This window comes from Passer domesticus, chromosome 8 (assembly GCF_036417665.1).
Source record: "Passer domesticus isolate bPasDom1 chromosome 8, bPasDom1.hap1, whole genome shotgun sequence".
NCBI lineage: Eukaryota > Metazoa > Chordata > Aves > Passeriformes > Passeridae > Passer > Passer domesticus.
The window spans coordinates 45,580,458-45,606,174 of NC_087481.1; the positions used below are offsets into that span (position 1 = coordinate 45,580,458).

Sequence of the window (25,717 nt, forward strand, 5' to 3'; positions counted from 1 at the left end):
TCTGTTGCACACTCTACAAGACCAGCTCATGTGGCAACCATTGTTTCTAATCCTCTTCTGTATTAAACTTGTCTAATCTCTTTCCAGTTTTTCTACATTTTTCACAGTGCCCAAAAACTGAAGCTGCCTGGTATGGAGCAGCAGAGAGGAATTGCTTCCTGTAGTTTTAATACCAACTATAAGACCCTGTTAAGTTCTTATTTCTCTATAGCAAACACAACACTGATTTCTAGCCAGTTTGTCATCTAGTAAAACACTCAGGTTCTTTTCCTTGCTGCATTTATATATTTGGCACTGCATTTTAAGTGAGATACTCTGAATTTCTTCCTATTTAAATGCAGAGAAGCCAGCCAGGAACATCAGCACTTGCTTGCCCATATGCAGACCAAACCCATTGTTTTCATTCCCGCGTTTGACACAGGAACCAAAGCGAAGCTTCAGGCAGGTACAAAACCTGTATCTCCTGAGGCCCAGTCCCTTCCCTCATCTTCTCCAAACACTCCATCTCCTGCAGATTTTCAGGCAGGATGATTAGAGGGAAAACAGAGGATGCAGGGAAGGTGCCCATTGCAGGATTCCTCCCGGGGCCGCGTGACTCGGTGGTGCCTGAGGATCCAGTGGCAGCAGTGTCCCAGCAGAGGTGACAGGGGATGCCAGCCTTTGCAGGTGTGATGCTGGCATGATCCACGCTCCCAGAGCAGTGGCCTAACAGAAGGAGGAAGAGAGAACCTGGTGCTCTCCCTCTACAATCCCAGGGCACAGAAGTGTCCCAAACAGAGCTCCCCTGTCACCAGGACGAGGGGCTGCCATTCCTGGGCTGACCCAGCCATGCTCTTGGCCATCATGCTTTAAGCCCAGACTCTTAGCAGTGAAATGCCTGAAATGCTTGGCTCTAGTGGGGCTGGGCACTTTCCAGACTGCTGACAGCACTGAAAACACTCACCACGATTATATAAATAACAGTAATTATAATGAGGGAATCCTATAATTACAAAGGGAGGGCTCCTGTAACAGCACTGAAGGCAAGCAGGGGCTGCGGGTGCTTGAGGCAGGGCTCTCCCATGTCTCTTCCTCCAGGCATCCTGCAGCTGGCTTGGGTTGTAAATGGATCCTCCTGGTAGCAGCTCAGGGCTTTGATTGCATGGTTTATTTGTCAATAATATCTGATGCTGGCCTAATTGTTGGAAAATTGGAAAGTGTAATGCTTCAGCATTAGACACCAGTGCCCCAAAGCCCTCCAGGCTGATTGATCTGTCTGGACTGTAACTTACAGGGGATTAATGTCCCTGAACTCTCTGGAGCCAAAACTAATGAGTGTTTAGGTGCTGGACTTAAACTTGGTGGTAGAAGATCATGGCTTGGTTATTCTGCCACACTGCCAGGACCCCACAATGCAGAACCACTGCAGAGGGACAGGGCAGGAGCCTCAACCACAGCACAGGGTGACTGAGGAAGGACTCAGAGAAACAACACTTGGCCCAGCAGCGCTGAGCATGGAGTAACACCTTGCTGTGGGAACCTCAGCTGGATCTCTGCATCTGCAGCCTGACCTCATGGCCCCTTCCCACTGTGGGATGCTCCCTGCAGCTGAAGGGACAGCTCTGCCCCCACCAGCTTGCTGATCCTCTGTGCCCAGAGCAGAGAATGGTCAGCACACCGAGCTGTGGCACCATCAAGGTGTCACGTCACACAGCAGGCAAAGAGAGCAACTGGGGAGGTCTGTGGTGCATAAGGCAGGGAGAAGGCACACTTCAGCAGATTTACAACCAACCAAACAATTATTTGTTTGAATTGCAGGACCTGGACATGTGTAGTCAGTGCTGTCTCTGCCAGAGTAGAGCTGCCCTGACCAGCTCCTCTTCACTTTTTCTTGAAACAGCAGCCATACCCCCCCTCCCTGCCCTCCACCCCCTCACTGAGAGCACTGAAACGAGCCCATATAGTGCTCAGGGGCCTCACCATCCTTCCAGATGAAGGATGCTACCTAACAGTAAAGATATTACTGTGATTATTTTTGCAATAGCATATTGCTCTGTGCATTCCGGACTCTGCGGACCACATCCACGCCTGGTGTAACGCCATGTTAATTTGCTGTGGCAGTCATTAATTGGGTAAGGAACAGCTGGTGCTTTGCTTCAAGTGAAGCTGATTGGGTCAGTAAGTAAGTGGTTAAGAGATCTACAGCAGGTACAGCCCCACCTTCCTCTGCACTCCAGAGGGGATTCACTTCTTGTCCCAGTGACCCATGGTGGAAGCAGCAAGATTTGGCCATGAAACATTAGGGAACTTTAATCAGTGCAGTTCCTTTGGGCATTATTGCCTGAATTTTCAAATTTTGAATAATAAAGGATGATTTTAAATTAAATTTGTGGAGTCGCCATCTGTGTGGGCTTGGCCTTGTTTTCCTCTACTTTGGCAGTGCCTTGGCTTCGTTCTTTCCAAGTTGGAGCAAAAAGGAAGGGAAGTGAAAAGAAGGGAGTTCACTGGTGGAAGAATCTTTTGTTGCTCCCTTTGTCCTGCAAGAACTTGGCAGCAGCAGTGGCAGCAGCTGCTGCTGGGGCTGTGTTTCACAGTGCTGAACACACAGCAATCTCTGATAGCACGGGAGCTTGTGAGAAGGTGACAGGAACCCCTGCAACCAGAAACATCCCGGTGGTTCAGCTCAGCCTCTCCAGCCTGGCTGATCCCTGATGGTGGCATGTCTCACCCAGGGCTCTGGCACCTCAGCTGGAGGCACTTGGTGTGTGCTGGCCCAGGGAAACTGAGGGCAGAATGGCTCCCTGTGGCCTGTGGACAGAGGGTCTTTTTTAGGACAAAGGGTCTTTTTTAGCACAAAGGGACACTCAGTCATGCAAGAGCAAAGGCAGGGAGTCCAAGACCACAGAGTATGAATTATGTTCACTGAGCAGGACAGTACTCATTACCTGGTGTAAGAAGATGTGCGAGGCTGCACGTATGGAGGGGATGACCAAAGTTAAAGGCTTGTCTGCAGAGAAGCCACAGTAGTGTAGGCTGCAGATTAACATTTACAGGTTGAGCTGATTGTATCCCTTGTGCTGCTGAAAAGGGGAGGCTGCATCCTCTCTCCTGTCTCTGACAGCCACGTGTTTCTTCTCACCTTCAGCTGGCTCCAAAACCTGTTTGCTAGCACAGTGGGCAGGTTTAGTTGACTACAGTGGCAGGAAACTTGTACTCAGGAAATATTAACTAAACACTTTGCTGGCAAGTCAAACTGGCTTTTTCTTGTGATCACACAGATGGGAAAATAACAGTAAGGGCAAGGACGAGGGCAGAGAAGGATGAGATTGGTCCCTCTCAGTTATTGGGAGCTGCTAATTCAGCAAATAGAAGGTGGAAAACCTCTTGTCTTCCCACTTGTCAGGATCTCTGGATTCCCCAGGGGGTTGAGAGCCCTCCCTGCACTAATATCATCATCACTGGCTCTGGATGGCCAAGGCAGAGTGTCTTGGACAGGGCAGATCCTGAAAGTTTGAAACCCTTACAGGGATCCTGAGCTGATTAAACCTGAGCTCACTTCCCAGTTTCCCGTCCTACCGTGGTGGTTGCATGGTGCTGCTCCCCCACCAGACTCACTTAGCCACTGGGAAGCAGAAGATGCTGAAGCCCTGGTCCCAGTCTTTTCCATAGACTCTGTAGGTGCTTTGTCTAAAATATGGATTAAAATAAATAAATCAGGGTGACAACATTCTTGCACAGATACTACACCAACTGTTCAGCAGCATTCCCAGTCTCCATGGTCTTGCCAGAGGCCACAGTGAGGAGCACCAGGCTGAGGCACACATGGACCCCAACTCCCAGCCAGCCAGGTGCCCCCAGCACAGATCTGGAAGTGCCTCTTTACCCTTAAAGCTGCTCCTTCACTCTCTCAGGCCTTGCTACCTTCCCCGGAATGTGTCCTTTGGTGTTTGCAGCACCTTCCATCAGCCTGTCCTTGACACAGCAGCAATGACAAATTCATCAGTCCTTCGGCAAACACGAGTCCAGAGGGGCATTGCTGGGAGCTCAGTGCTGCTGCCTGAAGGGTGGCAAAGGGGAAAGAAAGATTTCTTCTTACGAGGACAAAAAACAAACCCAAACCACCAAACCTGACCCGACAGAACAAAAACAACCCCAACAAGTACCTTGTAGTCAGAACAGCCTTTTAAAGCCTCATGAATATTTAGTTTGTTCTCATGTAAAATATATGACTTTGTGTAAGGATCAGGCAAAGGAGGTGCATGATTTTTTTCTGATTTATGGGCCCAGCAACGGATTATTCATAGCAGAGCAGCTGTGTGGAAAGATTCATCCACTGCAAAATGTGATTGTACATCAGGCAGTGTGAGGGAACAGAGCTATGACTAATGGCTACTTTACATATAAATGAGAAGGTTTTCGCTAGGAACTGTAAAAAAATACAATCGTTCAGCTGACGGGCCTGGCCTCTTTATCGAAAGTGCTGCACCGGGGCCAAGGAAACAAGGAACAAGCCTGGCTGAAGGCACTGCCTTCTCTCACATCCTTCAACATGCAATAAATGAGGCAACAGCCGTCAAGACTTCCAAGGGCCAAATTTGTTGCTGGCATCAATCTGCAGTGGGGGAAGGCAGATGTTTCTCCTCCTGCCTTGAATGCCCCTGAAGTCCCTCCTGGCCAGGCTGGGATGGACCCTGCTTTAGGCATCATGCTCAAAAGCAGAGGGGCAGCCTGAGCCAGGGTGCTTGGCACAAGCCCCAGCATAAACCCTTTGCTTCCCCTCCCCACTGTGATCACAGCACCCCCCACGCTCGCTCTTCTAGCCGAGACGGGTTGTCTAGACATTGCAGTTGTGGACAGATGTTGGGGCTGTAATTTATAACAATGGCCTCCAGAAGGCAATTCCAATTTGTTTCGCTAAAGCTTTAAGTTACAGGCAGCAAGATCTCCTGTAAATACTTTTGACTTGCATAGTAAGTACATAAGAGAGTGTTCCTGGCAAAAGCCACTTGCTGCAGTGACTGTGCCTTTCTCCATGTCACAGAAACACATTACAATGCATAGATCCAAAAGCAATTGCCCTCTGCCGTGGACCAAACGAGCCCAAGGGTGACCTGGGTTCCAGGAGCTGACAGACATGCACTTCCTAGAGGTGGCTTCTCCAGCATCATTCACTGCTCAGCAGAGGAGTTTGGAATCCTGCCCGCAGAGTTAACCCACTCATTCATGAGCACCCCTTTCCTCATGGGGCATTTTCCTTTGTCATTTGGTGTCTGAAGGAGAACTCAGAAAAGGAGATTTTTCCAGCCTTGAAAATACTCCCAAGAGGGACACATCTCTTGAAATCAAAAAGGCCCTCACAGGAAAGCTTCCCTCTAGGAAATGACTCACACAGCCTTGTCTCTGCCCTGGTTCCTACCATTCCTCTTCAGAGCAGAGTAGACATCACAAGGCCTTCTCCCTCCATCACCCAATATCTCAGACACTCCTTTTGCTGCTCTAACCTTCCTGTGAAAGACAACCATGGTACCTGCTTTGCAAACCTGCAGCAGATACCATGACAATGAAGAACCCAGAGATATGAGCCTGTAGCCATGGGCAAAGAGGGCACCAAAGAGTCACAAGCAGCTACTTTGAGCACTTCTGTCCTTTGAAGCCTTCCAACCAGGGGTTATGCTATCAAGGGAGAATTCCTCCAACACTGTTTCACAGCACCTACACTTCATCTGCCTGCAGAGTCTGAGGGGAAAGGAATTTAAGCCCTTTAGCCATTGTTTGCTCCTGCAACTGTGTTTGTGCAGGTTGTTCCTGTATTGAGCAGCACAGACTTTGTCACAGAGCACTGAGGTGCTCTGCAGTGACTGCATTGGTGCAGAGGTGCATGAGTTCCTATGCAGGCATGTGCTGAACTGGCTGGAAGTCCCTCCAGCAGTCCCTAATAAATTACAAAAGCTGGTACTAACATCCAGCAGCCAGGCAGGCCCCAGAGATCCCACTCTGCAGCAGACTCAGTCATGCTAGGTGCACTACCAGAGGATCACTGCCCAGGAAACCAGCAAACTCCTTCATTTCAGCCTATGTAGATTTCCACATTTGTAAGTCTGCCTGTCCCATTCATCCCTATGCCTAGGCCATCATACTGGTGAAAATCTGCAGAAGAGCTCTGCATGAATAAAACCAGTAGAAAACAGAGACATGAGGTTTTATCTTGTGTTCATTAGAGGTGAACATATTTGGAGACTGGGAAATAGCATATGGCTGAAATCCCACCTTCAAGGGTCCCAGCACAGGACATCAACCAAAAGAAAACTAAATTTAAAAAAAAAAAAAAAAATCTTATAAATATATATTTAACTTATATATATTTGAAACAAAGAGCATAGAGTGCAGCTAGAGCACAGCCAGCCACTGTGGCAATTTCACCCATAAAACAAGATTATGGAGAAACAAGACCCTGCAGAGTCTAGAAGACACAAAGTACTTCAATTAGAGGACATTTGTGTGAGGTTTGGTTGGGATCAGAGAGATGCTCCATTTGGATTTGCAGCTGAAAGTCTGCAGCTGTGTGAGAGAGTCAGAAAGAGAAACTCACTGGTCTCCCAGAGGAGTGGGAGCAGAGACCAAACCAGCACAACCACACTTTGTAAAGTGTGTGTCACTTTGGTTCTAGAGTTTGCAATTAAAGCTATGGGAAACAGCAGTTTTCATGTTTCCAGCCAAATTAAAAAGTCTTACTTTCCCCAGCCCCCAAAAGTTTAATCTCAGATTTAATGAAACATTTAATTTGAAGCAATATATCTTAATTTGTGGGGAAGCAATTTATTGAATTAAAGTAAATAAAGTAATAAATTATTTATTGTTCTTTAATTTTGAATTTTGCAGGAGAGTGATCAGCTGAATTCAAGGCAAAACAAATGTCTGAGCCCCCATTTACCTTCATCTGAAAGGAGAATACTTGGTCCCTCTTTCAACTCAGCGTGGTGTGGGAGAAGGTCTTGAAGGAGAGGCTTTTCTAGGAGGGAATCAGACTTTTGGCACTCAGCTCCTTTTGCTACCACAAAGACACATTTCCATACTGCTTTGCATACCTGTGATTATCAGTGCAGGGGAGGCACTGATAAACAGGGTGGTGCTGCAGCTCATTCTGCAGGCAGCATTCAGACCAGCCCAAGGCAGGCAGATGGTTTCATCCATGGGAATCTGACTTGGAGACTTTTCTGTGCCCTGAAGGATGGTGTGGGGATTAGGATCCAAAAGTGGATTTTCTCCATTTCGGCTTTAAAATGGGAAAGCAGAGCAGGCATCTTAAGTTTAGGTTACTTTTCCAAAATATATCACAGTTGCAAATTGCATACCCAATACCTGCAGCCCAGCCAGCTGCTGCTGAGCCCCAGCCTGGAGCTGTGCTGTCCCTATCAAGGGAGAAAAGCCAGATTTTCATGGGGGAGGACTGGGAGAGGACAGGAAGGGCAGGAGACCTATGCCTCACTTGAACACTTTGTGCCCTGAACCAGCTTCCAAAGTAAAATACAGATCCAAATACTGCATCTTATGCATTTCCAGATCCCATGTAGGAACCTAGCAGCTGATGGGATAGAAAGCCAAGGCTGAGGTGCACAGATGACTCCAAGGAAGTAAACAAGCCAGACCCTGCAGCTTCCCCAACAGTAAGAAGGGTAAGGTGGCCCTGGGACTAGTCAGCTCCATGGGCATGAAGCCTGGGGCTTGTACTGCTGTTTCCAGAGAGCTGGACTGGACAATTCCCTCTGCTGTTTGCTCAAGCACTTCCAATTAAACCCAGTGGAATTCAATCTCTTACTCTTAATAAACTTCCCTGTTTCCTTGCCAACTCCCCTCTGGACACCAAGACGCTATTACTCCAAACACAACAGGAAAGGGCTATTTTTTTCTGTGAACTTTCTGACTGAAGAGGCAAGCACAATCCCCCCTAGCAGGATCTCAGCCATTAGAATCCATGAAAATTAACTGCAAATAAACACTGGGGAGGGGAGGGGGAACGGGGCTGCCAGGCCACAGCAAAAAGGCTGTGCACGTGCTTCCCCAGAGAGCTGAACACCTGTAGGTTCTAAATAGTGTGTACCTGCACATGGGACCCGACATGGAATTTGGGAGCTTGTGAGCATGTATAACTTGTGAGCATGTATATGTCCAAGGATGCTGCCCCTTATTTCCATGCCACCACAGGTCCATTTTCATGCATCCCAGGCATGCAGTTCTCTGGGTGGGGAAGCTCTAAAAGCCCCTTTCTTGTTGCTAACACCACTCTCCAGCATGCACATGTAAGGAAGATCTACAGCCCCCCTCCTCCAGCCTAGAGTCCTCATCCCCACGTGCTACATCTCCATTGCACAGACCCAGAAGATTAATGCAGCCATCTCCCCTTTCCCAAAGCCCTGGTCGCAGCTTTGCGAGGCAGGAGCCTCCTTCTCCTCTCTCCTCTCCCTGACAGATGCCTCAGAGCCCGGGGCCGCAGTTAAGGTGACAAGATTCAGCAATTCTTTATGAACATTTCATTCCCGCTCGCTACACGACGTAAATTAGATGGTGTGTTACATTCGGGCAAGAAGCACGATATGTCACTGTGGCGCCGGCCCATTGGATGGAGAGGCTAATCCTGCCGTGAATTTCATTACTGCTTTTATGCCATCGGAATTAGCTCGGTGACAGCGAGCCTGATTGTCTTTCACTAGGGGTTTGCCGGGGCACAGGAAGGATTCCTCCCTGATGGGAGCACTGCCGAGTGACCCCGCTCTGTGGCCGCTCATTGTGCCTTCCCTGGGGCAGGGAGGGAGTGGTGTCCAGCTCATGGGGAGCTCTGATTTTCCTCCTCCCCAGTGCTCACATAGATTGAAGGATCCCCTGGCATGGGTGCGGCCAGGATGATGACAACCCCCTTCCCTGTATCAGGAGAGTGTTTTATCCTGCCCCTCATCACATAGGCAGCTGTCCTGAGAACACTCTCCTTGCTGTGATGGATTCCTCATTCCCCCAGCACACACCATTCAGGTACCAGTGCTGGAAAGCCTGGAGCCTGAGGGCCAGGGACACAAACTGCAATCCGTGCTGCAGCTGGGCCAAACTCACTCCTCATATCAGTGTCTGCACTTGTGAGTTTCATGTCCTTGCCCAGCACAAGAGGAGATGAATGAGATGCACAGAGCCATTTCCCATCACTCAGGCTCAGTTTGGCCAAGTTCCCTCCTGAAGCACCCTGGTAAAGAATGTCATAAGTCTGGGTGACTCAGCAGGTGCTGACCATAGGGAGTGAGGCTGGACAAGTTGAACCCGTCCTGTGTTTATCACTCCATCTTGTTTATCACTCCATTCTCCTGTTATAGTGCTACTGCTAATCAGGGTGCAAGGCCAGGAACACACAGGAGCTTTCCAAAGGGCCAGCACTTACCTAGGTGAGATTGCTGAGAGGTCAGACACCCTAAGAGTGGCTCCCAGAAAGAAGTGGAGAGAGAAATCTGGGACACCTGGAGAGCCCAAGCGAAACAAAGGCAGGGTTGGCCACATGTACATCCTGTACCCACTTAGCAAGCTGCACGTTCCCTGGTGAAACAAAGGGTCTCAGAAACATGCTGTAAGCTGTCCCCTGATGCTGTCTCCAGACCCAGCCATTGGGAGTCTGCTGAACCTCAGCACCCACATTTCATAAACATCATGGCTTCAGTTCTCCAAACCTAGCTTCTGGAAATTCCTTCTGCCTGTGAAGGCCCATGGCAGGCCCACACCTGCCCACCTCTTACTGAAGCACTTGACCTTTCTCCTGGTGCTTTTGAGCACTGCTGCCATTTACAATGTTTAAATGTCAGTGCAATGCCCTCCAGGTGTCCGAGGATCGAGCTACAAAACACTTGAAGGTTGCAGATGACGTTGGTGATGCTCATCAGGCTGCTCTAATTGGTTCTACACCCTAGCATAGGTTCAGAAACCAAATTTCAGGAGCAAGGATGATATTGATCATCACAACCTATCATCCCAGTGCATCTCCAAAGTTCAGGTTTTGTGGTTCTGCACAGTTGCAACTTCAAAGCCTCCTCCAGTGCTGGATATGGCCCCTGGAAAATGCATAGGAGGCTTCAAAGCCAGATGACTAGCAGCAAAAAAAATCTCTTATGACATTCATGGCTGGAAGGTCTAGATCTACAGCAGCTCCTGAAATGCTCTGTGCCTCCAGACAGACCCATCCTGCTCTCCTTCTGACCATCCCAGTGCCTTGTCCCAGGGCAGCTTTGGGTGACCCCATACTCAAAGTACTGGTGCAAGCAATTCAACATATCCCCTGGGGGACTGAAGGAGCCCTTCTGTGCTGGGTGTTGTAAAAAACAGCACGAGGGAAAAGTCCTCTTTTGCCCAAGCAGGAAAACTGATATCTGTAACTGGAAAAGGACAATGTTGCATCTACTGGGAATCAAATCCACCTGGCTGGGTGTTGCCAAAGGGCAAGTTAGATCTGAAAACTATCCCTAAGGCTGAATCTGTAGAGTCTGGATATCTGGAGAGAGCCAGTAATACCAATGTCTGGAGCTCTGCTCAGTACTCTTGGACCCCTCCTCCCACTCTCAGGACAAGAGGATGCACAGCCTTAATGCTCATCTATTAGTCAAAGTGCTCTCCTCTTAGGTAAGCACTTTGGGAAGCTTGCCTAGTCCCTCACAGTAATACTCCATTAGTCCTTCACTCCAATTAGCGGGAGGAGGAGTGGGAGGGGATGGGAAGAGCAGGAGGAAGTTAACAACCGATTTGGGTTGATAAACTACATAAGAGGTTTGTCAAAGACAGGAAAAGGAATAAAAGCAGTCAAATCTCAAATATTTGCAGGACAAGCGCTTGAAGGTACTAAAGAACAAGGTGTAGTAGACAAGAGCTCTCCCCAAAGGAGGAGGCAGAATGCAGCCTTTCCTCTGTCCTTTGGGATGGGGAGCAGGAAGCGCCTGGAGCTTGGATGGGGATGGCAGCCCCTTGCCAGCAGTTTGGTGGATCTATTGTTGACTTCAACCAGGATGAAAAAAGAAGTAAAAAATTAAAATGAAGATATAATCTACTGTTGTGTCCACAGCCTTCTTGATAGAGATTTCCTCTTCTCCACCACCAAGTTTAATGCAAACATGCCCCCAGAGAGCAGGGCCAGGGCAGAGGACCTCAGTGCTCAGAAGAAATCAGACTGGCTTTGTGACATGTCATGAGAGGTGACAGTTGAACCCCAGGGGGCAGAGAGTGTCCTTTTTCTGGGGATCACTGGGGTCCAGGTACCACTGTCTGAGTAATGTCAGTCACTGCTCTGCACAGCTCAAGAAACCTCCTTGACCCCGGAGGTATCCAAACCTGGAAAGGACTCACCTGTAATAGGGGACAGGCTCTAGGCAGATCCAGCAGGAAAAAGTCACTGGAGAAAGCAACTGTTTGGGCACCACAGGATATGACTGTCCCTCAGCCAGCTCTGTCACCCTGCCACAAGCACCCCAGTGACAGAAGCAAGGGCAGGAGAGGCTGGTCCCTCCCAGCCCCCAGCCCAAAACCTGGGCCAGCCCACTCCGAGCATCACTTCCCTCCCCTCCAAGGCTCTCCTCTTGCTGTGCTGGGCTTCAGGCAGGGCTGATTCACAGACACAGCTCTCCCGGCAGCCGAGAGCAGTCTCGGCTGGATTTGCCCCCAGACGCGAGAAAGCCTTGGACAGATAATTCATCGTGCAGCCCGACGCAGCCGAGACAAGGCCAGGAGCTGTACAGAGCAAAAATAAAAAAGTCACCGGGACTCCCCATATCATATATATATCAGCCAGCAACAGCTCCATCGGGAGCAAAGGTATTCAAGCATTGGAAAGAGAGTGCTTAGCAGTAAAATAGGTCCTGGAAGCCCTCGGGCACTATTTACTGGGGAATGAATCTACCTTGGTGACTGATTGCAGCCTTTTAACCTGGATAAATCAGATGACAGATAGGAGCGTCTCCCAGGTAGCCCTGCCGGCAGGTACCTCCATTACAGCCCCATCCATTTCAGCCAGCTCTGTCACCCACCAGGGGACTCGTAGCTGCTGTGTGGGGTGAGCCCTGTGCCGGGATCAGTTGGCACAGGTGCCTTCTCGTTTTTGGAGTGCCTCTGCTCTTCTCTTTATGTCAGGCAAGGCAAGGAAGCCTTTTCCAGCTAGAGAAGAAGCAAAAGCATCTGCAAAGCTGAGGACTCATCCCTCCCTGTCTCTGTAACTCCAAAGCAACCCCAAACTGCTGCTGGGGGTGGGGAAAGGACATGCAATAGATGCCAGCACAGGTTTCTGCACTACACCACTCCAGCACACTTTTTCATCTGCAGAGGGCACCTTCCAGGCTGCTTCCAGCAGGACCCATTACCGTTTCTGAATCAGCCTATATCACATCTGAGAGATGGCAGAGACAGAGCCATCCCCAAAGCCACTTATACTGCAAGGACAGCCATCAGCTGGGAAAGGAGCTTGATTTATATAAGGACACTTACAAGTCATGAGTGCTCACAGGCAGGAGAGAACAGGTAGCCTGTCTCAGTCTTTCATTTTGAGAGATGCCCTGTCTGCTACCCCATGGCACATATTAACTAGGATTCAAGTGTCTGTAATATGCACCTTCCCTGCTTATCCTATCTCAGAGACAAGCTGCAGGGACCGAATCTTCCATCTCCCAGTGTGGCTATCAGCAAAGCAATCAGGAGCAGTGGCAGTGCTGTACAGCAGTGCCATGATCATGGCAGCCCCTGCCCATGTGCTGTCAGGCTCAGGGCATGCAGGGCTGGTTTTGCATGCACTGTCCTGCCAGGTCAGCCACACCCCACCGAGGAATTGGCAGGTCAACAGCATCTGAGTCTGCCCCATGCAGGCTGTTGCTGCTCCTTTGTGTTTTCCTGCCTGTTTTTCCCCTTTCACCACGCAAAACTTGCAAGCACACACTTAACATCCACAATTTCAGCCACTGCAAAGTCTAGGTGCCATCCTATCCCATTTCTGCTCCTAATGCCTTTTATTGCTGCTTCAGCCTTTGGAGGGCCCCAGTAACTCAACACTCACCCTGCAACTCTCCTGACACAGCAAGGGCTGCTCATGAGGAACACTGACATTTCAACAGCCACTTGAGTAATTAGTACTCAATACATCCCTTTATCTTGCAAAAAGGAGAACTAGTCCTTTCCACAATGCATCTTACCCACAGGCACCTTTCTGGGGCAGAGTAGAGACCCTATCTCCTTCCCTCTCCTTCTTTACAGACTTGAGGAAGATCACAAAAGGCACAAACAGGTGTTCTAGCACCTTATAACCCAATCCTGTGCTCTGCTGCTCTCTCCAGCACAGCTCCCACCCAGGGCCAGATGCTGACGTTCAAGAGAATTAATTATCCACATGAGATAATAATCCTAAACAAAGCACTGAGGGGAGAGGAGTTAAAGGAACAGTGCTTTTGTCTCTGAGATAGGCTCTGGGGTTAGAAAACCTCACAGTGCTCCACCAGTGCTCCCAAACAAGAGACTTCTGAAAACTTTGAAAGCAGACAACAAGTGTGGGAAGGATGCAAGGGAATTAAACTTTGGCTTTGCATGTTGGATCAGTACGGTCTGGAAAGTGCAAAATTGTTCCTGGGTTTCTGTGGCTTGGCATAATAGTTTCTGGAGTGAGAATAGGAAACAAAATCAAACTGACATATCTTGAGTCTCTCCATATGGGAGTGCTCCCTACCATGCCATTCCTGTGACAGCTGGGTGCCAGTTTCAGCTAGAGGCATGCAGAGCAGGCACGGGATGTTTGCTGGGGCTGAATGCAGAGCACCAGAACATGCTCGGTGATGCTCAGTCTGCCAGAAACCACCAAAATCAGCCATGAACCCTTTCTGGCCAGTTTAAACTCATCAGGCTGCAATTTTTGGAGTTGCTGAAATGAGCAGGAACTCCTTGTCAGAGCTATTCCTGAGAAGCCTGCAAAGGGGGTTTCTCTGCAGCAGCTGTTAATCATGTTGGGAACCAGAGGAGGATGGATCCAGCAAGTTGCCTCTCAGTGGGAAAATCCAGTCAATGCCCTGCAACTGCTCTGCTCTGTGTAGTGGGTTGGATCAGGTACCTGATCCCTATGGGAAATACTTTTTTTTTCTTTTTTTTTTTCTTTTTTTCTTTTTGGTGGTAAGGTTGCTTTCAGTCGCATTGCTTCCCTGATCTAGCCTCCATACATCCTCAGGGACAGCAGACCTGAACGGGGTTAGACAAACAGCTTGGCTGAGCAGCAGGGGTGAGGGTGCCCTGGGGCAGGATTAATCCCGGCTTGACACATTTCCCACACACCAGAGCATTGGAGCTGAGATGGAGATGCTCCAGGGAACCGGGCAGGGGCTGGTAGGCTTCGGGGACCGGGACGTTCCCTCTGCTCAGCCCCACAAACTGCAGCATGTCCCTGCCCCACTCTAGGGGCATGATGCAGATGGGACAAGAAAGCAGTGACTGCCTGTCTGTCCAGCCAGGTCTGTCAGTCCGGTCCGGTTCCACGTACCCAGGAGGTCAAAGAGACATGAAGCCGTGTGTGTGAGGACTGGAGAGCACCGAGGATCCACACAGAGCCTGACCTCCCTATCCATCAGAGATCGCACCCTGGAAGCCTTATTCAGCCATCATTAGTATGCAAAGAGTGTGATCCGAGAGAGGGGGAGAGAGAGAGGGAGAGGGAGGGTGGGGGGAGAGAGGGAAGGGAGAGAGAAAGAGAGAAAAAGCCAGTTGTTTTATTCATGGCTGGTGATATTATAGACTGAGTGAAAATCACATTATCGTAATGGGAAAGTTAGAGTTGCCGTGATGATGCCCTGAAGCTTGTGTGCTGATTGGGGTGTGATTGCTATCTGTATTTATATGTAGAAAGCAAAGTTCACTGCCAGTTCAAGATGGTGGAGCCTGCTTCTTCATGCTACATAATTCTTCAGTAGGGAGAAGCTGGGAGCAGCCGGGGCTGCCGAGCAGGCGTGGGGCTCCCGCCGCGCGGGGCCGCGGGCAGGGATGGGCTGCGCTGCCCAGCCCGCTCCCGGCTGCTGCCGAGCGGGGCTGGGGGCAGAGGGTGAGCACCCGGGTGCCTTTGCCTGGCAGTAATTCTCACAGCCCTGGTTGTTGGTGGTGCCGGGGAAACTGAGCCGCGGTTTCAGTTCTGAGGATCCGGGGTGATGGAGGGTGCAGAGGGGTGAGGGGAGGGCATCAATGTAAATGTCGTGGTGCTGTTTGCAGGCTGCACAGGACTGCGAGGGCTTTGGGGATGTGAATTATTGATGCCTCTGGTGTTTCTGTGAGATGGAGAGTCAGTGTCACATCCTGTGGACTCTGCATGTCCCATCCATTAGCCAGCTTTCCCCCTCGTCCCCCAAAGACTTCCTGGGTGAAGGAGCAACCTTGGACTTTCCTACTTCAAACTCCAGCTTCAGCTCTACAGCTGGGACGGTGCTGGGTCTCTGTGAAGCAGCAGAAGGTAGTGGGGATGTCGGTGAGTCTTTTCGGAATAAATCCATGCAAAGAAGAGGACGATGCTCAAAACCCTCCAAGCTCACTCCTCTTCTGCCAACCCTGTCGCTCATGTCTGACTGCTGTAGATCCTGGTCCCATCCTGCCACTGGCATCCTGGAGAGCCTGTAAGTCCAAGAACAAGTTCCAGACCAGGAGCTGCTATCTGTCATACAGCAGCACTTGGGAAACCTCCTGTGGGACGAGGACAAGTCACAATCACCAGCTTCCCCCAGGCAGTCACAGAAAGGAGGTACGGGGTGGAAAGTTACTGCTCTGCCTGGAACTCAAGCAAGTGCCCTGATACTGCAGCACAAGGCAACTTCCACTCACCAGGTTTTAGATCCCAAAGGGACACACACTAAAAAGACAGACTATGAAGTGTGCATCTGTCAGCAGTAACACTGAGCACTGGCACCCCAGTGCCCCTGAGTTCTCCTCCCAAGGACACACCTTCCAGCAGGCTCCTGCCTCTGCAGAGATGTGTTGGCATCCAAGGGGTGCATTTTCCTTGTGGTTTTGGGCACAGTTTGAGAGAATAGCAAAAAGCAAAGTTTGAGGGAAACAGAGGGTGAGTTATAAAACAACAAAAGAGGAAAATAAGTATAATGAGTGTTGCAGAGGTAAAGTGAGGTAGATATGGGAGAAGTGGGAAGAGCAGAGAAATATGCTACATCCTCTTCTTTCTTTCAATGGGGGTTATAGCAAGCCTAAATGTGCTCTACTCCCACTGGAGATCCTTCTTAGTCAGCTCAGCTGTGTGCCTCCCCTCTTGCTGTTGCTTTTCCCTTTCAACCCCCCATGAGGACCTGCAGCACTCTGGTGGGAATTTCCTGTGCCTCTCCAGACTCCTCACCCTTTGGTTTGCTATGCAGTCTTTGCAAACACACCTCGTGTATGAAATGCTCTTCCACTCACATTTGGCACAAGGTGCAGCTACCAGAGCAGTGTCCCCCAGATTTTCTCTCACAGTTCAGGGCATGCCACAGCCTGGGAGAAGACAGGAAAAGTCTGGATTGTGCCTGGCCTATGTGGAGAGCTGCTGCAGGGCAGAGGGGCCGAGGGATGCAGTTGCTCCACAGGGACTGCTCAGCACCAAGGTCAGAGGGAAGGACAAGTTTTCCATTCCAGGCAGAGCTCAGACCTGGCCCATCCATGGCACGTGGTGGCAGAGCCAGCTCCTGGGTGCCAAACCCCCCGTGGCCTCAGCGCAGCAGATGGATGCTCGTGTTCCCGAAAGAGCAGCCATTACCTCGCCCGCCTCCCTCCCACTGAGGGAGTCAAATGCAGCTCCAAAATGTGCCATGCTGCAGAGCAGAGACTGCCTGTGACCCCAGCTGTCCCCTCCTGCAGCCATACAGTGTGGCTGCCAGCCAGGACACCCCGTGCATCACACACGGCTAGGCTGGGACCGAAGGACAGCGAGCTGGGATGGGCAGGAGGCAGCAAGGAGCTGGCTGGAGGAGCAGGAGAGCATGAAGGCTGCCAGAGGGCTGGAAAGCAGAAGGAAAGGAGGCTTCAGGGCACTGTGGAACTGGGGACAGGGACAGCAGAGGCAGAGTGAAGGTCAGGCCATGCACACAGGGAGCTGGGGCACATCCCTGGGGTAAAATACAGCCTGGGGTACCTCACGGCTGCCTGTGCTGATGGCTAGTGGGAACTGCCTAAATAGCTGCTCATGAGCAGCAGCATCAGGTCCCCATGCCCAGCTCCTCATCCCTGGGCATGGCAGTACCAGCTGTGCCTGGCTCTGGCACCAGGCTGACATCTCCCCCTCTCCTCAGCTGCAGGAGAGGCTGTGCCAGGGACACAGGGAGAGGGGCTGCTCTGAGCTGCCTTTGTGCCACGCAGGCTCTACCATGGCCAGCAGCTGGAGACCACAGCCTACTTAGCTCCTTCCTCAGGCGCCTGCATGCAGGCATTTGGTTGAACGTGTGGGACACACCCACAGTCCCTGCACACATGCATGTGTCATTAGGGAGAAAAAGCACATACTCATGCATGCAACAAGAAGGAGCCCAAACTCCAGAACCTTCATTTCATCATTTCCCACTGCTTCAGACATTTCAGACATGGCACCCCTGCTCTTTTTTTTTTTCTTTTCTTTTTTTTTTTGCTAGTGCATGCAAACAAATAAAGAAAATGACATCTTACAGACACAGACCACAGCAAACACCTACACAAAACTGAAGGTCTCCTCCTGCCAAACGCCCACACAGAGCTCTGTCACACACAGCAATACACTGTTGTCCCAACACACCCACGTGGGATCATTGCAGCCAGCACCGACTGCTTCACAAACTCCTCAGCCCAAGCCTAGGTGGGGTTTTTTCTGTGTGTGGAGACATCACCCACATGCCCAGGCACTGCCAACCCATGTGTGAGCCAGGTAGTGGGAACATGGCAGACCTAGGCTGCACAGCCTACAGTAACCAAAGGGGTACAAGCATCTATTCCCACATGAACGTGGGTGCACACACACACAGAGGCGTTTTTACCTGAGCTGCCCAGGCCAGAATGCCCCCTAGCTCCCTGCTTCCCATGGCACTGCCTCCTTCCTATCCCTAGCTTATCAGTTTTTCACAGTTTAACCAGAATCAGCAACTCTGTCACCTGCTGCTACCTGGTGCATCCCTTCCCATGCTGGCTAAGTCTGTTTGAGCCCACAGATGTGTGATTAAACCCGGCGAGCGTTAGTGGCGAGGCACTGCTGCGCGCTCCCCGTATGGCTGATGAGCGTGCAGCTGGAGCAGAGCTCCCTGGGGTACCCTGCTGCTCGCTCAACACGCACCAGGTCGGGGGGAGGAAGGTGTCGACATGGCAGGGAGGGTATTTAAGCATTAAGCCATTTCTTTTCCCTACAAGGATTCGGAAAACTGCAGCTTTTCCTGCCTAGGTATGTGTGGCTGAGCCTCTGACAGGCAGACTGGGAAGACTTTCCTTTGTAGAAAAGCTGGAGAGAACAGGGAAGTAGTGAATGTGAAGAAGAATGTAAGGGTGTGAAGAAAACTGTACGGAACAGCAAAAGCAGCTGCTGTGTCTTCTCCAGCCTTGTCACTCAAAAATAAAGGGTCTTCCAGGGGAACTAAACAGCAGAGAACATGGGGGTGACACAAGGAGTTTGTACCTTAATACCATGACAATGCTGAGACCAGAGAAGAATATACCACCATACATGTTTCCAAAGGAGAAATTTTGCTTCACAGGCTCCAGCACACAGACCACCCTCTAGCTTCTCTCAGTATGTGTTCCCTAGACCCTGGGGGCTTGGTTTCCAGAGGACTCCCCTGGTTTATGTAGCCTGTTAACCAGAAACAGTGAGACTGACCCCAATGTGATTTGTGCTGCAGGGGAGAGGAGTGAAGAGAAAGCTGCCTTGATCCAACACACTAGAAAAACCTTTGTTGGTGCCTTGCCCAAGCAGAGCATATCATGAGTTCAGAGCACCTGGTCCCTTTTCCAAGCTCATCAGTGGGAAGCATTTTGGGTCAGATTTAGGATGCATCAAGAGCCATCTGAGGATAGAGCTCAGAGAAAAGGGACAGAGATGTTTCACATTTGCCTCAAATAAATAACAACTCAGCTTTCTTGCAAGTGTAGTCCAACCTGCAGAAACACAGGGGCACACTTGAATAATGCAGTAAAAATCCTCTCAGAGCACAGGACTGACCCGCTGTGTTCTCACTGCTCCCTGCCGTGGTCCTGGCCAACAGACCCTACCCAGTTCCTCTCCTTCCTTCCCTAAGTGGACACAGCCTCCCAGTGCCACAGGAATGGGATAACCAGCAGGGTCAGGATGCTGCCTCATTCCTGATGGGAGTGACGTGTGGCTCACATTCAGCATGCCAACCACTGCTGACCACAGCAGGTCCAGGGCTGTGAAGGGTGGATTACTATGAACATCCCATTTTGGAGTGTGCTCTCTTGCCATTTTCCTGCTGAAATCAGGGCTTTCCTTGGAGAGAGGACACAGCTGGGAAAATGCTAGTGAGGCTGAGGAGCAGCTTGGGACAGAGCAGCCTGCCAGGCTGTGGAGCTAGCACTGCCCATGCCAGGGACATGGGCACCCTGCTTCTCTTATTGCCTCTCTAAGTCTGTCTTTCCCTGGAGGACCCCTTCAAGACACCCGTGCCCAGCACAATTCCATCTGCTCCCAGCACTGCAGCTGCTGGCTCTTTGCTCCTCTGTGTCTTGCTTATTTTCCTGCACACACCCCTTACTTTTCTTTTCTTCACTTCTCACTGGGTATCTCCTATCAGCCAGCAACCAAACCCCTCCTCTCTGCTTCCATCTCTTCTCTGCTTGCTCCAGGTCCTGCTGGCCTCACCACCAGCCTCCTTGCATCCTGATATAATGGGGAGCAGATTGGGTGCAATGCTGTTCTCAGAGCAGGCCCTGGGAATGCTGAGGTGGCTGTTCTGCTACACACAAAGGGTTAATGTGTAGAGAGCAACTCAGAAGCCTGTAGGACCATGGAGCATCATTCCTTGGGAATTAGTACCACGAAAATTGACATTGTGCTCTGCAGCTGGTTTCCTCTGTGCAATGCCTTGTGCCAACAATTACTGCAGGCAGGAAGAGGAAGATAAACGGATGAATGGGTGGTTCATGGAAGATCCCTGGATGGATGGATGGATGGATGAAGGACAGCCCAGATGGGTGCTAAGTCCAGTCAAGGTTCCGGTCTAAATTCTTAAATTCCTTATATTAATTTACTTTCCCCATCTGCTGTAGTGAAACCAAACACCCCCAACTTTTCCTTATTCCCACTTTCTGACATCAATTTGACGCCATTCTGTTGGTGCTTTGCTTGCCAGTCCCTTTCTGCACAGCATGAAGCACTGCAGAGAAGTAGAGAGGATTAACATCCTTCCCACAAGAGCATTGTTCCCTCAGGGCCAGGTATTGGATACTCCTGAGTGTGTCTTTTCCCCTGTCCTACTTGTGACATTTTGTAGTCTGATCAGCCACCAAGACCTCTGCACTGATCTGCACCTACAGAGTCTCTCTGTTCAAGGACAGATTGGATGAGGCTTTGAGCATCCTGCTCTAGTTGATGGCATCCCTGCCCTTGGCACAGGGGTTGGGACTGGATGATGTTTAAGGTCTCTTCCAACCCAAACAATTCCATGGCTCTGTAAAACAGGAATGAACATTGCAGAACTTTGGGAAACAAAGAAGGTTGCTAGTCCCTGTCTTCCTTAAACACCATGTGATTTACAAAGCATCAGAAAAGTCTGTAGACCTCTGTGTTGTGGAGGAACTTTTCCTTCACTGGTCAGCAGCATGGCTGGAGTTACCCAGGGACACAGTTCAGGGGCACAGGACAGCAGCAATCTCCCTCTTTACTAGATTTCCACCCCTTGGCTCGCCCCAGCTCCCATCTGCTGCCTGCTGCAGGAGCCAGCTGGCCAGAGGGCACGCAGAGATCTGGGAGGGTGGTGCTTTGCATTCTACAAGTAGTTTTGGGAAAAACAGCAAGGTGTTACTTGGATGGAGTCAGTGGACTGATAGCCTTATTTTCCTTGTGAGATGAGAGACAACAGAACTGGTGATGCCTATGTCTTAGCAGGGAAGGGCAAAGGATAACCCTGCTCATGAGTTATGCTCATCTGCAGCAAATGCTGATGGAGCTGGGTGACAAAATATTTTTGGACTAAATGTTTATTAAAGCAAACCAAACCCTTCACAGAAACTTTTCACTTCAGTAGAACTCCTCTTGTTATTGTTTTGTTTATAATTCTGCAAAATCCTTGAGTCTGATTTGGGTCTTAGCAAGGCAAAATAAAAAATGACAACCAGGGATTTCCTCTAATTTTTGGAAAGCCAAGCACATTTTACAAATTCTGGCTTTGAAAGCTGATTTTGGAAGAGAGGGAGGATAGGTTGCTTCCAGCCAATACTCCTCTGGAGTATTTACTCATTGATAGGAAAAAAAAAAGGAGAAAAAATGAAGTCATTGGCAGTTGCACACAAACTTGGAAAGGCAGAAGGAAAATGTCATTGCTATGTCACTACTCTAGCTGGTACAAGACAGCTCTTAAACAGAGATGTGAAAGGGCTGTTTGGGATCATGTACCCTCCATTCCATAAATTACAGCTGAGTTGACGGGGGTAGAGCAATGCTGGACTGGTCAGCGGTTTTGGGAAGAGGTCCCAGATGGTTCCTATTTCATCCAAAGTGGGTCACCTGCCCCTCCTCCTGTTCCCTCTCGATTTCAGACCTGTCATCATCTAGCAAAACCTTTGGGTTGTGGTGGGCACCTTGCTGTGGCCCTTTGATCTCCCCCCCTTGCCTTTCTGAGGAGACATTTGTGGGGTGGGTAGAGCTGGGGGGACGGAGCCAGTCACCCCCCTTGTCCCACATCATTCAGGATCCCATGGCATTGAGTCCCTGTGGGCCAAAAAAGCACTGGCATGATGCAGCTGGGCAGGCTGTCCTGTGGGCTGTAAATCATGCCTGCACATTCCTTCAGTGGCATTTTGCTCAGGACACGTTCCCCTCCTCAAAAAGTACAGCAAGCTTGCACCCCCCCCCCCACCTCCCCACTCCTGCCCAACCAAGCTGCAGCAGTCCCCATCCCAGGGAACAACACTCAGCCCCTTCTTGTAATTTTTGAGCATGAAGAAGCATTAAATTGTAATCTACCTTCTTGGCACTCTTTCTCCTTCCTTTCTTGTTCTTCTCCATCCCCAGTCTCCTCATCCTTCTGGGTCCATAAATCTTAATTTTGTCTGTGACTTGGGTTTTCATTTCCCCTTCTCTTGCTCTCTTTCAGTCTTGATCTTTCTTTTTTTTTATGATGTTAATTAATCATATTTAGGCCTGGTCCCAGCTGTTACCATAAGGAGAGTCCCTTGCCAGCCCCCTCTCCCCACCCCCAGCCCAGATGCATGTCACTTCTGGACAAATCCAGCCAGTTGGAGGAATTCTTTGATTGTCCAGCAGCGGAGGCACCGCGTGATCCGTCACGCTCCCGTGCCACCTCTGTGACACGCCCTTTGCAGCGCTGCTCCCCATCTCCAAGGGTTCCTGCTCCAGAGGAAGAGTCTCTCTGCTCTGGAGAGAGACTGAGGAGTTTTTGCAAGAAGCAGGACCTGTCAGCCCAGCCTTATGTGGGTGTGATTGAGGGGCTCCTGTCTCCGAGGCCCCATCCTGCCAGGAAGGGATGCAGAGGGGAGAGACAGGGCTCATTGGGAGCGTACATGGGGGCAACCTTGGCCGAGGTTCTGGGAGGTCCAAATGTAAGGCCAGGCCCTGCAATCAGTCTTCCCCTGTTCTTCCATCCCCTCCCTTCTCTGTGGCTGGCGCTGCTCCCTTGGAGCAGAAGCAGTGTTTGCATCAGCTGACAGGGCTGGCACATCTCTGTGCCACATGGCAACCCCATCTCCAGAGGTGACCTTGTATGTGACACTGCTGGGATGCTTGGGGACATGCAGGGAGGTGGCTGAGTGTGCTCATGGTCTCCAGAGCCTGCTGGCAGTGGATATTCAGCATCAAAAAAACCCTGAAAGATCCCTCAATGTGCTACTTAGGATGATTGGGAATCCTTGCCTTGGAAAGACAGAGGGCTGAAATAACAGAGGTGGGAAGGGTCAGGCATGCCATAATATGGAGGATGTGCAAAGGTCCCTGAGAAGGGGCAAGGAGGAAAGGAGGGATGCAGGGCTGAGCCCAAGGGTGCAGGGAGACCCAAGGATGCAGTGAGAGAAAAGGGTGCCTGAGCAGCAGTGGCAGAACTGGCACTGGGGAGCTTTGGGAGAGATGCAGAAGGCATGGAGGGCACCAGCAAAGGGGACAGGGTTGGACATCAAAGGCCTGGCCTGTGTACCCCAGCTGATGTGTGAGTGTGACTAAGGCATGGATTCAACTGGCTTCCAGCCATGGCCAGCTGGCACTGGCTCCCAGAACTCCCAGAAATGCTTACCTCTAGTGCCCAGTGCTTTGTTACTCCCCAGCAATGCACCAGCCTGTCACACCAATAATCACATGGGCCAGCAACGTGAAAAGCCCATGAGCTTGCCCCTCTTGCCCCTCATGCCAGGTGTGCTCCCCTGCACACATTTCAGCTCCTTGTTCAGGCTGTTCATAGGTCCCGGGTTGCTCCCGACCATTGCCTGAAAGGCGTATCCCATTTCTTAATGCTCCTGGTTCTCTGGAAGCTGCCTTGAAGCTCCTTCTTTGCCTCCCTTCCCTGATGCCTGTCCCTCTAAATTATACCCTTTCAGTCCCCCCTGAGTGTCTCCTAGTGCTAATACCCCTCAGATATTTGCAAGCTATCATCGTGTCCTCACCATGTCATCATTAGGTTAAGCTCTTGCAGTTAGCTCCTTCAAAAGTTCCTTGTAAATCTTTGCCTTTACACCTCTGCTTGTTTTCATAGCTTTTTCTGAATGTCTTCCAATCATGCCAATGGCTTTCATGTCACAGGCCAGGAAATGACCCTTGGAACTCTACTTGGGCCAAAGGCAAAGTTGCTGAGGGGTTTTCTAGGCTGACCCTTCCCTCTGTCCTTACTCCCAAATCATATCAGCACCTTTCCCACAGCAATCTCATCTTTACTGGCTACTTACAGCTGTGCCTGTGTTCCAATACCAGCTGAACCAATGTAGACTGGAAAAAAAGATAGTAACATTCCATTCTGCTCATTCCATTTGGAAGAAAGCCAAACTGATTTCTTTTAATCTCATAAAGGAGGAGGTGGCAACTCACATGAAAACTGGAGCAGGTAAAAATGGATCAGGATTCTCTCCTCCAGTGAGAAACCAAGCCACAAGTGGGTATTTGAGGTTTGGGTCTGGAATGAACCTGATGGGGCCCATCTGTTACTTTTCCCTTTGCAGATCAGCTGTGTTTTCCCAAGCTGACCTTCATCTGCTATTTCAAACCCCAGGTCACAGTTCCCATGGGCTTCATCCAGCTCCCACTGGGAATGAAACCGGGTGCTAAATATTTTGGTGTCATTTCACTGTCTGTTTCTGTCTTTACTACCACCTACAGGCTTCAGGAATGAAGCAGCCTCTTCCCAGATCATTAACAGGGAGCTTAATTAAAAGCTGTCATAACACCAGGCATCATTGCTGGAAAAGGGTAGTCCACTTTCCAGATGGGTGACAGGGTCACCCTGTTCTCATTTTCCCATCAAGAACATGCTTTTTTTATCACAGACTCCAGGACTCATCGTGGCTCCAACTCATTTTAACAACTTGTACCTCCTGTAACCTTTTCTGCCCGTGTTAAAGCTTTGACCAGTTTTTAAAATTGAAAATGCCCCTTTGAAATGAAGAATGCAGGACTGATGAAACAAAATATTGCAGGTTGTTTCTGTCCCATCACTATCTCCTCTGGAGTATTCACTGTGGTGAGGTATTTTGTGGTTTTAAAGTAATATTCTCATTAGCAGGTTGGGGAAGGGATGAAGCGGTTTCCTAATACCCACAAAAAAACTTCCTTGGATTTAGATGTTATGCAGACAGAAATAGCAGGCACAGCCAGGCCAGAAAGTTCCATATGTTTCATAAAAAAAGGGCTCAAAGCAGGCTTTGTTCTTGTCTGAGGCTATTTGGGTTCCAAAAGCACTTTCTCACAGTAACCCTACATCCAGAAAATTCCCTCCAGAAAAGGGAGGTGAGAAAAATCCGTGGGGACTCTTGGTTGTGCTTCACTTTCATTTACTAGGAACAAAAACTGTTGACAAGCACCTGTGCAAGATATTTTGGGTTTTACCTGAATGCTTCACCTTCTCTGCTCCATGTTTTTTGGATTTTCATACCCCATTTTGAGGGAGTTTGCAGTCTGGGAGAGCAGCCAGGTCCCTGTCCCCACTGACACGAAGAGATGAGCCTCTGTTCATGTGTACCCTAATCCTACCCAACCCTCTGCACCCTGTTATTGGGCAAAAGTCTTCACAGAGATTGGTTTGTGTCCTGCCCCTTGCTGTTTGCAAAGCTGAGCCCCAGTGGGATCCCAACTCATGAAGATACTGAAGCACACACTCAAACCATGACCACATGAGCTCTGCCTCTGCTCCCAGAGGACTTCAAAGGGTTGGGCCCACGTGCTTAGAACTGAACAGGTGTTAAATAAGCTGCTGGATCAGGGCGTCAGTCATCAGCAAGGCAGGGGGCACTGGATATATCTTGCGATAATAGACCACTTTGCTACATTTACACAGGCCTTTGCAACAGCCAATAAATCAGGCAAAACAGCTGCTACTAAACTATGCAG

General features: G+C 50.0%; 1 long non-coding RNA gene across 2 annotated transcripts; it reads right to left on the minus strand.

Annotated features, from left to right (window-relative positions):
- Positions 1 to 2,822: 2,822 nt before the first annotated feature.
- LOC135305878 (uncharacterized) lies at positions 2,823 to 13,983 on the minus strand. Of its 2 annotated transcripts, XR_010366867.1 has the most exons (5): positions 13,173 to 13,983; positions 7,065 to 7,200; positions 6,911 to 6,988; positions 3,863 to 4,036; positions 2,823 to 3,666 (listed from the first exon to the last, which is right to left on the minus strand). It is a non-coding gene; the product is annotated as an uncharacterized LOC135305878 (long non-coding RNA). The 2 variants fall into 2 exon arrangements; XR_010366866.1 differs by having other exon boundaries at positions 2,823 to 4,036.
- Between the last annotated feature and the right edge of the window lie 11,734 nt (positions 13,984 to 25,717).